Below are 12196 nucleotides of genomic sequence, written 5' to 3'. Positions count from 1 at the left end.
GAGTTGTACACGTTGGTAGAGGGGCACTCATTCCAGGACAAAGGTGTTTGTCTAACGGTTACCACTTGTACTACTGACAATACCACATCATATCGACCAGGGTCTAATAACGTTTACTAATACAGTTGCGGACAAAGCGGTGGAAAAGCGATGCACTTTGTTTTATTATATTATATCGCTGTCTGACTATTTTTCCCATCATGCAACACGGTAGAAATGCTGAAATCACATTCGTGCTCACACAGCCAACCGAAAGACACCAACTATTTCTGGTGTTTTGTAGCGTTCCAGACATTGTAGGAATAGTTTCATCACATACGACCCCAGATATAAAGGAGAAACAGTCGCCTACTACTTCATCAACAACAACAAGACACAGTAGTAGCTACTAGGGATAGGGGGCGATATTTTGACTTCCGGATGAAAAGCATGCGCAAAGTAAACTGCCTGCTACTCAGGCCCAGAAGCTAGGATATGCATTGGTAGATATGGATAGAAAACACTCTAAAGTTTCTAAAACTGTTAAAATAACGTCTGTGAGTAAAACAGAACTGAAATGGCAGGCGAAACCCCGAGGACAAACCATCCCCCTCCCCCCCAAAAGAAATCCTCCTACCACTGATTTCAATGGCTGGCACTTTTATAAAAGGGCGAAATCGTGCCCGATTGCAGTTCCTAGGGCTTCCACTAGATGTCAACAGTCGTTAGAAAGAGTTGCAGGCTGTTTTTTTTTTTAAATGAGCCAGAAATTGCAGTTTTACTAGGTGGCTCCCATTTTGGCTGTAGTGTTTCCAAGTGCGTGACTGAGAGTGTTCTTTGGTATTTTTCACCGGTAAAGACAATAATGATTCTCAGTCTTAAATTGTATTGTTTATTTGCGTATTAGGATACCTAAGGATTGATTATAAACGTTGATTGACTTGTTTGGATAAGTTTATTGGTAACGTTTGGGATTCATTTTGTATGCATTTTGAAGGAAGGAAACCGAGTGGATTATTGATGAAGCGCGCCAGCTAAACTGAGTTTTTATGGATATAAAGAAGGACTTTATCGAACAAAAGGACCATTTGTAATGTAACTGGGACCTTTTGGAGTGCCAACAGAAGATCTTCAAAGGTAAGGCATATATTATATCGCTATTTCTGACTTTCGTGTCGCAACTCCCTGGTTGAAAATGATTTGTTATGCATTTGTGTGCTGGGCGCTGTCCTCAGATAATCGCATGGTTTGCTTTCACCGTAAAGCCTTTTTGAAATCTGACACGGCGGCTGGATTAACAACAAGTTAAGCTTTATTTTGATGTGTTGCACTTGTGATTTCATGAAAGTTTAATATTTATAGTAATTTAATTTGAATTTCGCGCTCTGCAATTTCACCGGATGTTGGCCAGGTGGGACGCTACTGTCCCACCTATCCCAAAGAAACAAATTCTTATTTACAATGAAGGCCTACACCGGCCAAACCTGGACAACGCTGGGCCAATTGAATAGGCTACTGCAACTCATAGGGCTTTTCAGACAGGTGATCTATTATAAATTATAAACTGGGTGGTTTGAGCCCTGAATGCAGATTGACAAAAACAAATATTTTTACTGTTCTAATTTAGTTGGTAACCAGTTTCTAATATCAATAATGCCCTTCTGGGGGTTTGTGGTATATGGCCAATGCTAGAGTGACCCCTATCCACAAGAAGGGCAGCAAAACAGACCTGTATCAATTTTGAGTGAGCGGTCTAAGATGCTGGAAAAAGTAATTTATGAACAGATAGAGGAATATACTGGCAAGAATTTCTCTGTTTTGACTGACTTCATCAGGAAATAAGTGGACCAGGAAAATGTCTGTGGAATAGTTGACCAGGGAAATGTCTGTGGCATTGTAATGGTTGACCAGGGAAATGTCTGTGGAATGGTAATGGTTGACCAGGGAAATGTCTGTTGTCATGGTAATGGTTGACCAGGGAAATGTCTGTTGTCATGGTAATGGTTGACCAGGGAAATGGCTGTTGTCGTGGTAACGGTTGACCAGGGAAATGTCTGTTGTCATGGTAATAGCTGACCAGGGAAATATCTGTGGAATGGTAATGGATACAATATACAAAGTTGATGAGCCTTGGTGATATAGACCGATTCCATTTCAGATGATATGGGACTCCCAATCACGACCGTATGTGAGGCAGCCTGTTTATTGTGGTCTTAAATTACAAACGGTCCTATAAATGACTTAATTATCTAGCGAATAAAACACCTCAATCCAGATTAGATCTGAGGGCGCAAAATGATCCATTCACAAGTAGGCCTTTTCCTTGACATAATCAGGACATGACAGGCATAAATAATCACCAGTGCTACAATAACAGATCACACACATTGTGGTTATCAGAAGACAAAATGTATCTCTGAGGCCTTAGTTGGCTTTTAAATATATCCTACATTCTATAACCATTCATCTGATAAGGAAGAAAATGTAAATGATGATAAATCTCTTTGTCAACAGAACTGAAAGAGTTATAACTCAGAATACCAGCTTATACATTATTTTTAACATCAAGATCAGGGGAGAGCGCGAACGCAGTCCCCCACTACCAGAAATTATGCAATCGAGATTTCCACATTTGGGAAATTCGCAGGGGTCAGCACAGCCGGAGTGCAATGGCTGAGCCTCGCCCTGGGTGAACCGCCTTCTTGATCACGGTGTCTCCCTTGCCAGGTAAGTATGAGTTGTACACGTTGGTAGAGGGGCACTCATTCCAGGACAAAGGTGTTTGTCTAACGGTTACCACTTGTACTACTGACAATACCACATCATATCGACCAGGGTCTAATAACGTTTACTAATACAGTTGCGGACAAAGCGGTGGAAAAGCGATGCACTTTGTTTTATTATATTATATCGCTGTCTGACTATTTTTCCCATCATGCAACACGGTAGAAATGCTGAAATCACATTCGTGCTCACACAGCCAACCGAAAGACACCAACTATTTCTGGTGTTTTGTAGCGTTCCAGACATTGTAGGAATAGTTTCATCACATACGACCCCAGATATAAAGGAGAAACAGTCGCCTACTACTTCATCAACAACAACAAGACACAGTAGTAGCTACTAGGGATAGGGGGCGATATTTTGACTTCCGGATGAAAAGCATGCGCAAAGTAAACTGCCTGCTACTCAGGCCCAGAAGCTAGGATATGCATTGGTAGATATGGATAGAAAACACTCTAAAGTTTCTAAAACTGTTAAAATAACGTCTGTGAGTAAAACAGAACTGAAATGGCAGGCGAAACCCCGAGGACAAACCATCCCCCTCCCCCCCAAAAGAAATCCTCCTACCACTGATTTCAATGGCTGGCACTTTTATAAAAGGGCGAAATCGTGCCCGATTGCAGTTCCTAGGGCTTCCACTAGATGTCAACAGTCGTTAGAAAGAGTTGCAGGCTGTTTTTTTTTTTAAATGAGCCAGAAATTGCAGTTTTACTAGGTGGCTCCCATTTTGGCTGTAGTGTTTCCAAGTGCGTGACTGAGAGTGTTCTTTGGTATTTTTCACCGGTAAAGACAATAATGATTCTCAGTCTTAAATTGTATTGTTTATTTGCGTATTAGGATACCTAAGGATTGATTATAAACGTTGATTGACTTGTTTGGATAAGTTTATTGGTAACGTTTGGGATTCATTTTGTATGCATTTTGAAGGAAGGAAACCGAGTGGATTATTGATGAAGCGCGCCAGCTAAACTGAGTTTTTATGGATATAAAGAAGGACTTTATCGAACAAAAGGACCATTTGTAATGTAACTGGGACCTTTTGGAGTGCCAACAGAAGATCTTCAAAGGTAAGGCATATATTATATCGCTATTTCTGACTTTCGTGTCGCAACTCCCTGGTTGAAAATGATTTGTTATGCATTTGTGTGCTGGGCGCTGTCCTCAGATAATCGCATGGTTTGCTTTCACCGTAAAGCCTTTTTGAAATCTGACACGGCGGCTGGATTAACAACAAGTTAAGCTTTATTTTGATGTGTTGCACTTGTGATTTCATGAAAGTTTAATATTTATAGTAATTTAATTTGAATTTCGCGCTCTGCAATTTCACCGGATGTTGGCCAGGTGGGACGCTACTGTCCCACCTATCCCAAAGAAACAAATTCTTATTTACAATGAAGGCCTACACCGGCCAAACCTGGACAACGCTGGGCCAATTGAATAGGCTACTGCAACTCATAGTATGTAGTACTTTTCAGACAGGTGATCTATTATAAATTATAAACTGGGTGGTTTGAGCCCTGAATGCAGATTGACAAAAACGAATATTTTTACTGTTCTAATTTAGTTGGTAACCAGTTTCTAATATCAATAATGCCCTTCTGGGGGTTTGTGGTATATGGCCAATGCTAGAGTGACCCCTATCCAGAAGAAGGGCAGCAAAACAGACCTGTATCAATTTTGAGTGAGCGGTCTAAGATGCTGGAAAAAGTAATTTATGAACAGATAGAGGAATATACTGGCAAGAATTTCTCTGTTTTGACTGACTTCATCAGGAAATAAGTGGACCAGGAAAATGTCTGTGGAATAGTTGACCAGGGAAATGTCTGTGGCATTGTAATGGTTGACCAGGGAAATGTCTGTGGAATGGTAATGGTTGACCAGGGAAATGTCTGTTGTCATGGTAATGGTTGACCAGGGAAATGTCTGTTGTCATGGTAATGGTTGACCAGGGAAATGTATGTGGAATGGTAATGGTTGACCAGGGAAATGTCTGTTGTCATGGTAATGGCTGACCAGGGAAATGTCTGTGGCATTGTAATGGTTGACCAGGGAAATGTCTGTTGTCATGGTAATGGATGACCAGGGAAATGTCTGTGGAATGGGAATGATTGAGCAGGGAAATGTCTGTTGTCATGGTAACAGTTAACCAGGGAAATGTCTGTTGTCATGGTAATAGTTGACCAGGGAAATGTCTGTGGCATGGTAATGGTTGACCAGGGAAATGTCTGTGGAATGGTAATGGTTGACCAGGGAAATGTCTGTTGTCATGGTAATGGTTGACCAGGGAAATGTCTGTTGTCATGGTAATGGTTGACCAGGGAAATGGCTGTTGTCGTGGTAACGGTTGACCAGGGAAATGTCTGTTGTCATGGTAATAGCTGACCAGGGAAATATCTGTGGAATGGTAATGGATACAATATACAAAGTTGATGAGCCTTGGTGATATAGACCGATTCCATTTCAGATGATATGGGACTCCCAATCACGACCGTATGTGAGGCAGCCTGTTTATTGTGGTCTTAAATTACAAACGGTCCTATAAATGACTTAATTATCTAGCGAATAAAACACCTCAATCCAGATTAGATCTGAGGGCGCAAAATGATCCATTCACAAGTAGGCCTTTTCCTTGACATAATCAGGACATGACAGGCATAAATAATCACCAGTGCTACAATAACAGATCACACACATTGTGGTTATCAGAAGACAAAATGTATCTCTGAGGCCTTAGTTGGCTTTTAAATATATCCTACATTCTATAACCATTCATCTGATAAGGAAGAAAATGTAAATGATGATAAATCTCTTTGTCAACAGAACTGAAAGAGTTATAACTCAGAATACCAGCTTATACATTATTTTTAACATCAAGATCAGGGGAGAGCGCGAACGCAGTCCCCCACTACCAGAAATTATGCAATCGAGATTTCCACATTTGGGAAATTCGCAGGGGTCAGCACAGCCGGAGTGCAATGGCTGAGCCTCGCCCTGGGTGAACCGCCTTCTTGATCACGGTGTCTCCCTTGCCAGGTAAGTATGAGTTGTACACGTTGGTAGAGGGGCACTCATTCCAGGACAAAGGTGTTTGTCTAACGGTTACCACTTGTACTACTGACAATACCACATCATATCGACCAGGGTCTAATAACGTTTACTAATACAGTTGCGGACAAAGCGGTGGAAAAGCGATGCACTTTGTTTTATTATATTATATCGCTGTCTGACTATTTTTCCCATCATGCAACACGGTAGAAATGCTGAAATCACATTCGTGCTCACACAGCCAACCGAAAGACACCAACTATTTCTGGTGTTTTGTAGCGTTCCAGACATTGTAGGAATAGTTTCATCACATACGACCCCAGATATAAAGGAGAAACAGTCGCCTACTACTTCATCAACAACAACAAGACACAGTAGTAGCTACTAGGGATAGGGGGCGATATTTTGACTTCCGGATGAAAAGCATGCGCAAAGTAAACTGCCTGCTACTCAGGCCCAGAAGCTAGGATATGCATTGGTAGATATGGATAGAAAACACTCTAAAGTTTCTAAAACTGTTAAAATAACGTCTGTGAGTAAAACAGAACTGAAATGGCAGGCGAAACCCCGAGGACAAACCATCCCCCTCCCCCCCAAAAGAAATCCTCCTACCACTGATTTCAATGGCTGGCACTTTTATAAAAGGGCGAAATCATGCCCGATTGCAGTTCCTAGGGCCTCCACTAGATGTCAACACTCGTTAGAAAGAGTTGCAGGCTGTTTTTTTTTTTAAATGAGCCAGAAATTGCAGTTTTACTAGGTGGCTCCCATTTTGGCTGTAGTGTTTCCAAGTGCGTGACTGAGAGTGTTCTTTGGTATTTTTCACCGGTAAAGACAATAATGATTCTCAGTCTTAAATTGTATTGTTTATTTGCGTATTAGGATACCTAAGGATTGATTATAAACGTTGATTGACTTGTTTGGATAAGTTTATTGGTAACGTTTGGGATTAATTTTGTATGCATTTTGAAGGAAGGAAACCGAGTGGATTATTGATGAAGCGCGCCAGCTAAACTGAGTTTTTATGGATATAAAGAAGGACTTTATCGAACAAAAGGACCATTTGTAATGTAACTGGGACCTTTTGGAGTGCCAACAGAAGATCTTCAAAGGTAAGGCATATATTATATCGCTATTTCTGACTTTCGTGTCGCAACTCCCTGGTTGAAAATGATTTGTTATGCATTTGTGTGCTGGGCGCTGTCCTCAGATAATCGCATGGTTTGCTTTCACCGTAAAGCCTTTTTGAAATCTGACACGGCGGCTGGATTAACAACAAGTTAAGCTTTATTTTGATGTGTTGCACTTGTGATTTCATGAAAGTTTAATATTTATAGTAATTTAATTTGAATTTCGCGCTCTGCAATTTCACCGGATGTTGGCCAGGTGGGACGCTACTGTCCCACCTATCCCAAAGAAACAAATTCTTATTTACAATGAAGGCCTACACCGGCCAAACCTGGACAACGCTGGGCCAATTGAATAGGCTACTGCAACTCATAGTATGTAGTACTTTTCAGACAGGTGATCTATTATAAATTATAAACTGGGTGGTTTGAGCCCTGAATGCAGATTGACAAAAACAAATATTTTTACTGTTCTAATTTAGTTGGTAACCAGTTTCTAATATCAATAATGCCCTTCTGGGGGTTTGTGGTATATGGCCAATGCTAGAGTGACCCCTATCCACAAGAAGGGCAGCAAAACAGACCTGTATCAATTTTGAGTGAGCGGTCTAAGATGCTGGAAAAAGTAATTTATGAACAGATAGAGGAATATACTGGCAAGAATTTCTCTGTTTTGACTGACTTCATCAGGAAATAAGTGGACCAGGAAAATGTCTGTGGAATAGTTGACCAGGGAAATGTCTGTGGCATTGTAATGGTTGACCAGGGAAATGTCTGTGGAATGGTAATGGTTGACCAGGGAAATGTCTGTTGTCATGGTAATGGTTGACCAGGGAAATGTCTGTTGTCATGGTAATGGTTGACCAGGGAAATGGCTGTTGTCGTGGTAACGGTTGACCAGGGAAATGTCTGTTGTCATGGTAATAGCTGACCAGGGAAATATCTGTGGAATGGTAATGGATACAATATACAAAGTTGATGAGCCTTGGTGATATAGACCGATTCCATTTCAGATGATATGGGACTCCCAATCACGACCGTATGTGAGGCAGCCTGTTTATTGTGGTCTTAAATTACAAACGGTCCTATAAATGACTTAATTATCTAGCGAATAAAACACCTCAATCCAGATTAGATCTGAGGGCGCAAAATGATCCATTCACAAGTAGGCCTTTTCCTTGACATAATCAGGACATGACAGGCATAAATAATCACCAGTGCTACAATAACAGATCACACACATTGTGGTTATCAGAAGACAAAATGTATCTCTGAGGCCTTAGTTGGCTTTTAAATATATCCTACATTCTATAACCATTCATCTGATAAGGAAGAAAATGTAAATGATGATAAATCTCTTTGTCAACAGAACTCAAAGAGTTATAACTCAGAATACCAGCTTATACATTATTTTTAACATCAAGATCAGGGGAGAGCGCGAACGCAGTCCCCACTACCAGAAATTATGCAATCGAGATTTCCACATTTGGGAAATTCGCAGGGGTCAGCACAGCCGGAGTGCAATGGCTGAGCCTCGCCCTGGGTGAACCGCCTTCTTGATCACGGTGTCTCCCTTGCCAGGTAAGTATGAGTTGTACACGTTGGTAGAGGGGCACTCATTCCAGGACAAAGGTGTTTGTCTAACGGTTACCACTTGTACTACTGACAATACCACATCATATCGACCAGGGTCTAATAACGTTTACTAATACAGTTGCGGACAAAGCGGTGGAAAAGCGATGCACTTTGTTTTATTATATTATATCGCTGTCTGACTATTTTTCCCATCATGCAACACGGTAGAAATGCTGAAATCACATTCGTGCTCACACAGCCAACCGAAAGACACCAACTATTTCTGGTGTTTTGTAGCGTTTTGTAGCGTTCCAGACATTGTAGGAATAGTTTCATCACATACGACCCCAGATATAAAGGAGAAACAGTCGCCTACTACTTCATCAACAACAACAAGACACAGTAGTAGCTACTAGGGATAGGGGGTGATATTTTGACTTCCGGATGAAAAGCATGCGCAAAGTAAACTGCCTGCTACTCAGGCCCAGAAGCTAGGATATGCATTGGTAGATATGGATAGAAAACACTCTAAAGTTTCTAAAACTGTTAAAATAACGTCTGTGAGTAAAACAGAACTGAAATGGCAGGCGAAACCCCGAGGACAAACCATCCCCCTCCCCCCCAAAAGAAATCCTCCTACCACTGATTTCAATGGCTGGCACTTTTATAAAAGGGCGAAATCATGCCCGATTGCAGTTCCTAGGGCCTCCACTAGATGTCAACACTCGTTAGAAAGAGTTGCAGGCTGTTTTTTTTTTTAAATGAGCCAGAAATTGCAGTTTTACTAGGTGGCTCCCATTTTGGCTGTAGTGTTTCCAAGTGCGTGACTGAGAGTGTTCTTTGGTATTTTTCACCGGTAAAGACAATAATGATTCTCAGTCTTAAATTGTATTGTTTATTTGCGTATTAGGATACCTAAGGATTGATTATAAACGTTGATTGACTTGTTTGGATAAGTTTATTGGTAACGTTTGGGATTAATTTTGTATGCATTTTGAAGGAAGGAAACCGAGTGGATTATTGATGAAGCGCGCCAGCTAAACTGAGTTTTTATGGATATAAAGAAGGACTTTATCGAACAAAAGGACCATTTGTAATGTAACTGGGACCTTTTGGAGTGCCAACAGAAGATCTTCAAAGGTAAGGCATATATTATATCGCTATTTCTGACTTTCGTGTCGCAACTCCCTGGTTGAAAATGATTTGTTATGCATTTGTGTGCTGGGCGCTGTCCTCAGATAATCGCATGGTTTGCTTTCACCGTAAAGCCTTTTTGAAATCTGACACGGCGGCTGGATTAACAACAAGTTAAGCTTTATTTTGATGTGTTGCACTTGTGATTTCATGAAAGTTTAATATTTATAGTAATTTAATTTGAATTTCGCGCTCTGCAATTTCACCGGATGTTGGCCAGGTGGGACGCTACTGTCCCACCTATCCCAAAGAAACAAATTCTTATTTACAATGAAGGCCTACACCGGCCAAACCTGGACAACGCTGGGCCAATTGAATAGGCTACTGCAACTCATAGTATGTAGTACTTTTCAGACAGGTGATCTATTATAAATTATAAACTGGGTGGTTTGAGCCCTGAATGCAGATTGACAAAAACAAATATTTTTACTGTTCTAATTTAGTTGGTAACCAGTTTCTAATATCAATAATGCCCTTCTGGGGGTTTGTGGTATATGGCCAATGCTAGAGTGACCCCTATCCACAAGAAGGGCAGCAAAACAGACCTGTATCAATTTTGAGTGAGCGGTCTAAGATGCTGGAAAAAGTAATTTATGAACAGATAGAGGAATATACTGGCAAGAATTTCTCTGTTTTGACTGACTTCATCAGGAAATAAGTGGACCAGGATAATGTCTGTGGAATAGTTGACCAGGGAAATGTCTGTGGCATTGTAATGGTTGACCAGGGAAATGTCTGTGGAATGGTAATGGTTGACCAGGGAAATGTCTGTTGTCAGGTAATGGTTGACCAGGGAAATGTCTGTGGCATTGTAATGGTTGACCAGGGAAATGTCTGTTGTCATGGTAATGGATGACCAGGGAAATGTCTGGGAATGGGAATGATTGAGCAGGGAAATGTCTGTTGTCATGGTAACAGTTAACCAGGGAAATGTCTGTTGTCATGGTAATAGTTGACCAGGGAAATGTCTGTGGCATGGTAATGGTTGACCAGGGAAATGTCTGTGGAATGGTAATGGTTGACCAGGGAAATGTCTGTTGTCATGGTAATGGTTGACCATGGAAATGGCTGTTGTCGTGGTAACGGTTGACCAGGGAAATGTCGTTTGTCATGGTAATAGCTGACCAGGGAAATATCTGTGGAATGGTAATGGATACAATATACAAAGTTGATGAGCCTTGGTGATATAGACCGATTCCATTTCAGATGATATGGGACTCCCAATCACGACCGTATGTGAGGCAGCCTGTTTATTGTGGTCTTAAATTACAAACGGTCCTATAAATGACTTAATTATCTAGCGAATAAAACACCTCAATCCAGATTAGATCTGAGGGCGCAAAATGATCCATTCACAAGTCGGCCTTTTCCTTGACATAATCAGGACATGACAGGCATAAATAATCACCAGTGCTACAATAACAGATCACACACATTGTGGTTATCAGAAGACAAAATGTATCTCTGAGGCCTTAGTTGGCTTTTAAATATATCCTACATTCTATAACCATTCATCTGATAAGGAAGAAAATGTAAATGATGATAAATCTCTTTGTCAACAGAACTCAAAGAGTTATAACTCGGAATACCAGCTTATACATTATTTTTAACATCAAGATCAGGGGAGAGCGCGAACGCAGTCCCCCACTACCAGAAATTATGCAATCGAGATTTCCACATTTGGGAAATTCACAGGGGTCAGCACAGCCGGAGTGCAATGGCTGAGCCTCGCCCTGGGTGAACCGCCTTCTTGATCACGGTGTCTCCCTTGCCAGGTAAGTATGAGTTGTACACGTTGGTAGAGTAGCACTCATTCCAGGACAAAGGTGTTTGTCTAACGGTTACCACTTGTACTACTGACAATACCACATCATATCGACCAGGGTCTAATAACGTTTACTAATACAGTTGCGGACAAAGCGGTGGAAAAGCGATGCACTTTGTTTTATTATATTATATCGCTGTCTGACTATTTTTCCCATCATGCAACACGGTAGAAATGCTGAAATCACATTCGTGCTCACACAGCCAACCGAAAGACACCAACTATTTCTGCTGTTTTGTAGCGTTCCAGACATTGTAGGAATAGTTTCATCACATACGACCCCAGATATAAAGGAGAAACAGTCGCCTACTACTTCATCAACAACAACAAGACACAGTAGTAGCTACTAGGGATAGGGGGCGATATTTTGACTTCCGGATGAAAAGCATGCGCAAAGTAAACTGACTGCTACTCAGGCCCAGAAGCTAGGATATGCATTGGTAGATATGGATAGAAAACACTCTAAAGTTTCTAAAACTGTTAAAATAACGTCTGTGAGTAAAACAGAACTGAAATGGCAGGCGAAACCCCGAGGACAAACCATCCCCCTCCCCCCCAAAAGAAATCCTCCTACCACTGATTTCAATGGCTGGCACTTTTATAAAAGGGCGAAATTGTGCCCGATTGCAGTTCCTAGGGCTTCCACTAGATGTCAACACTCGTTAGA

The 12196-nt window shown here is 41.2% G+C and overlaps 4 non-coding genes across 4 annotated transcripts; all 4 read right to left on the bottom strand.

The window, feature by feature from the left end:
• Nucleotides 1–2550: 2550 nt before the first annotated feature.
• On the bottom strand, nt 2551–2714 carry LOC145878688 (U1 spliceosomal RNA). The gene has a single exon (XR_014392239.1). It is a non-coding gene; the product is annotated as a U1 spliceosomal RNA (small nuclear RNA).
• A 2926-nt stretch (nt 2715–5640) lies between these two features.
• LOC123732838 (U1 spliceosomal RNA) lies at nt 5641–5804 on the bottom strand. Its single transcript, XR_006763435.2, has one exon. It is a non-coding gene; the product is annotated as a U1 spliceosomal RNA (small nuclear RNA).
• Nucleotides 5805–8361: 2557 nt separating this feature from the next.
• On the bottom strand, nt 8362–8524 carry LOC145878693 (U1 spliceosomal RNA). Its single transcript, XR_014392242.1, has one exon. It is a non-coding gene; the product is annotated as a U1 spliceosomal RNA (small nuclear RNA).
• A 2799-nt stretch (nt 8525–11323) lies between these two features.
• Nucleotides 11324–11487, bottom strand: LOC123732839 (U1 spliceosomal RNA). The gene has a single exon (XR_006763436.2). It is a non-coding gene; the product is annotated as a U1 spliceosomal RNA (small nuclear RNA).
• Between the last annotated feature and the right edge of the window lie 709 nt (nt 11488–12196).

The sequence above is a fragment of the Salmo salar genome, chromosome 04, assembly GCF_965601325.2.
Source record: "Salmo salar chromosome 04, fSalSal1, whole genome shotgun sequence".
Lineage (NCBI taxonomy): Eukaryota > Metazoa > Chordata > Actinopteri > Salmoniformes > Salmonidae > Salmo > Salmo salar.
Note: the sequence above shows the minus strand (reverse complement) of the source record. Positions and strands in the feature narration are given on the sequence as shown.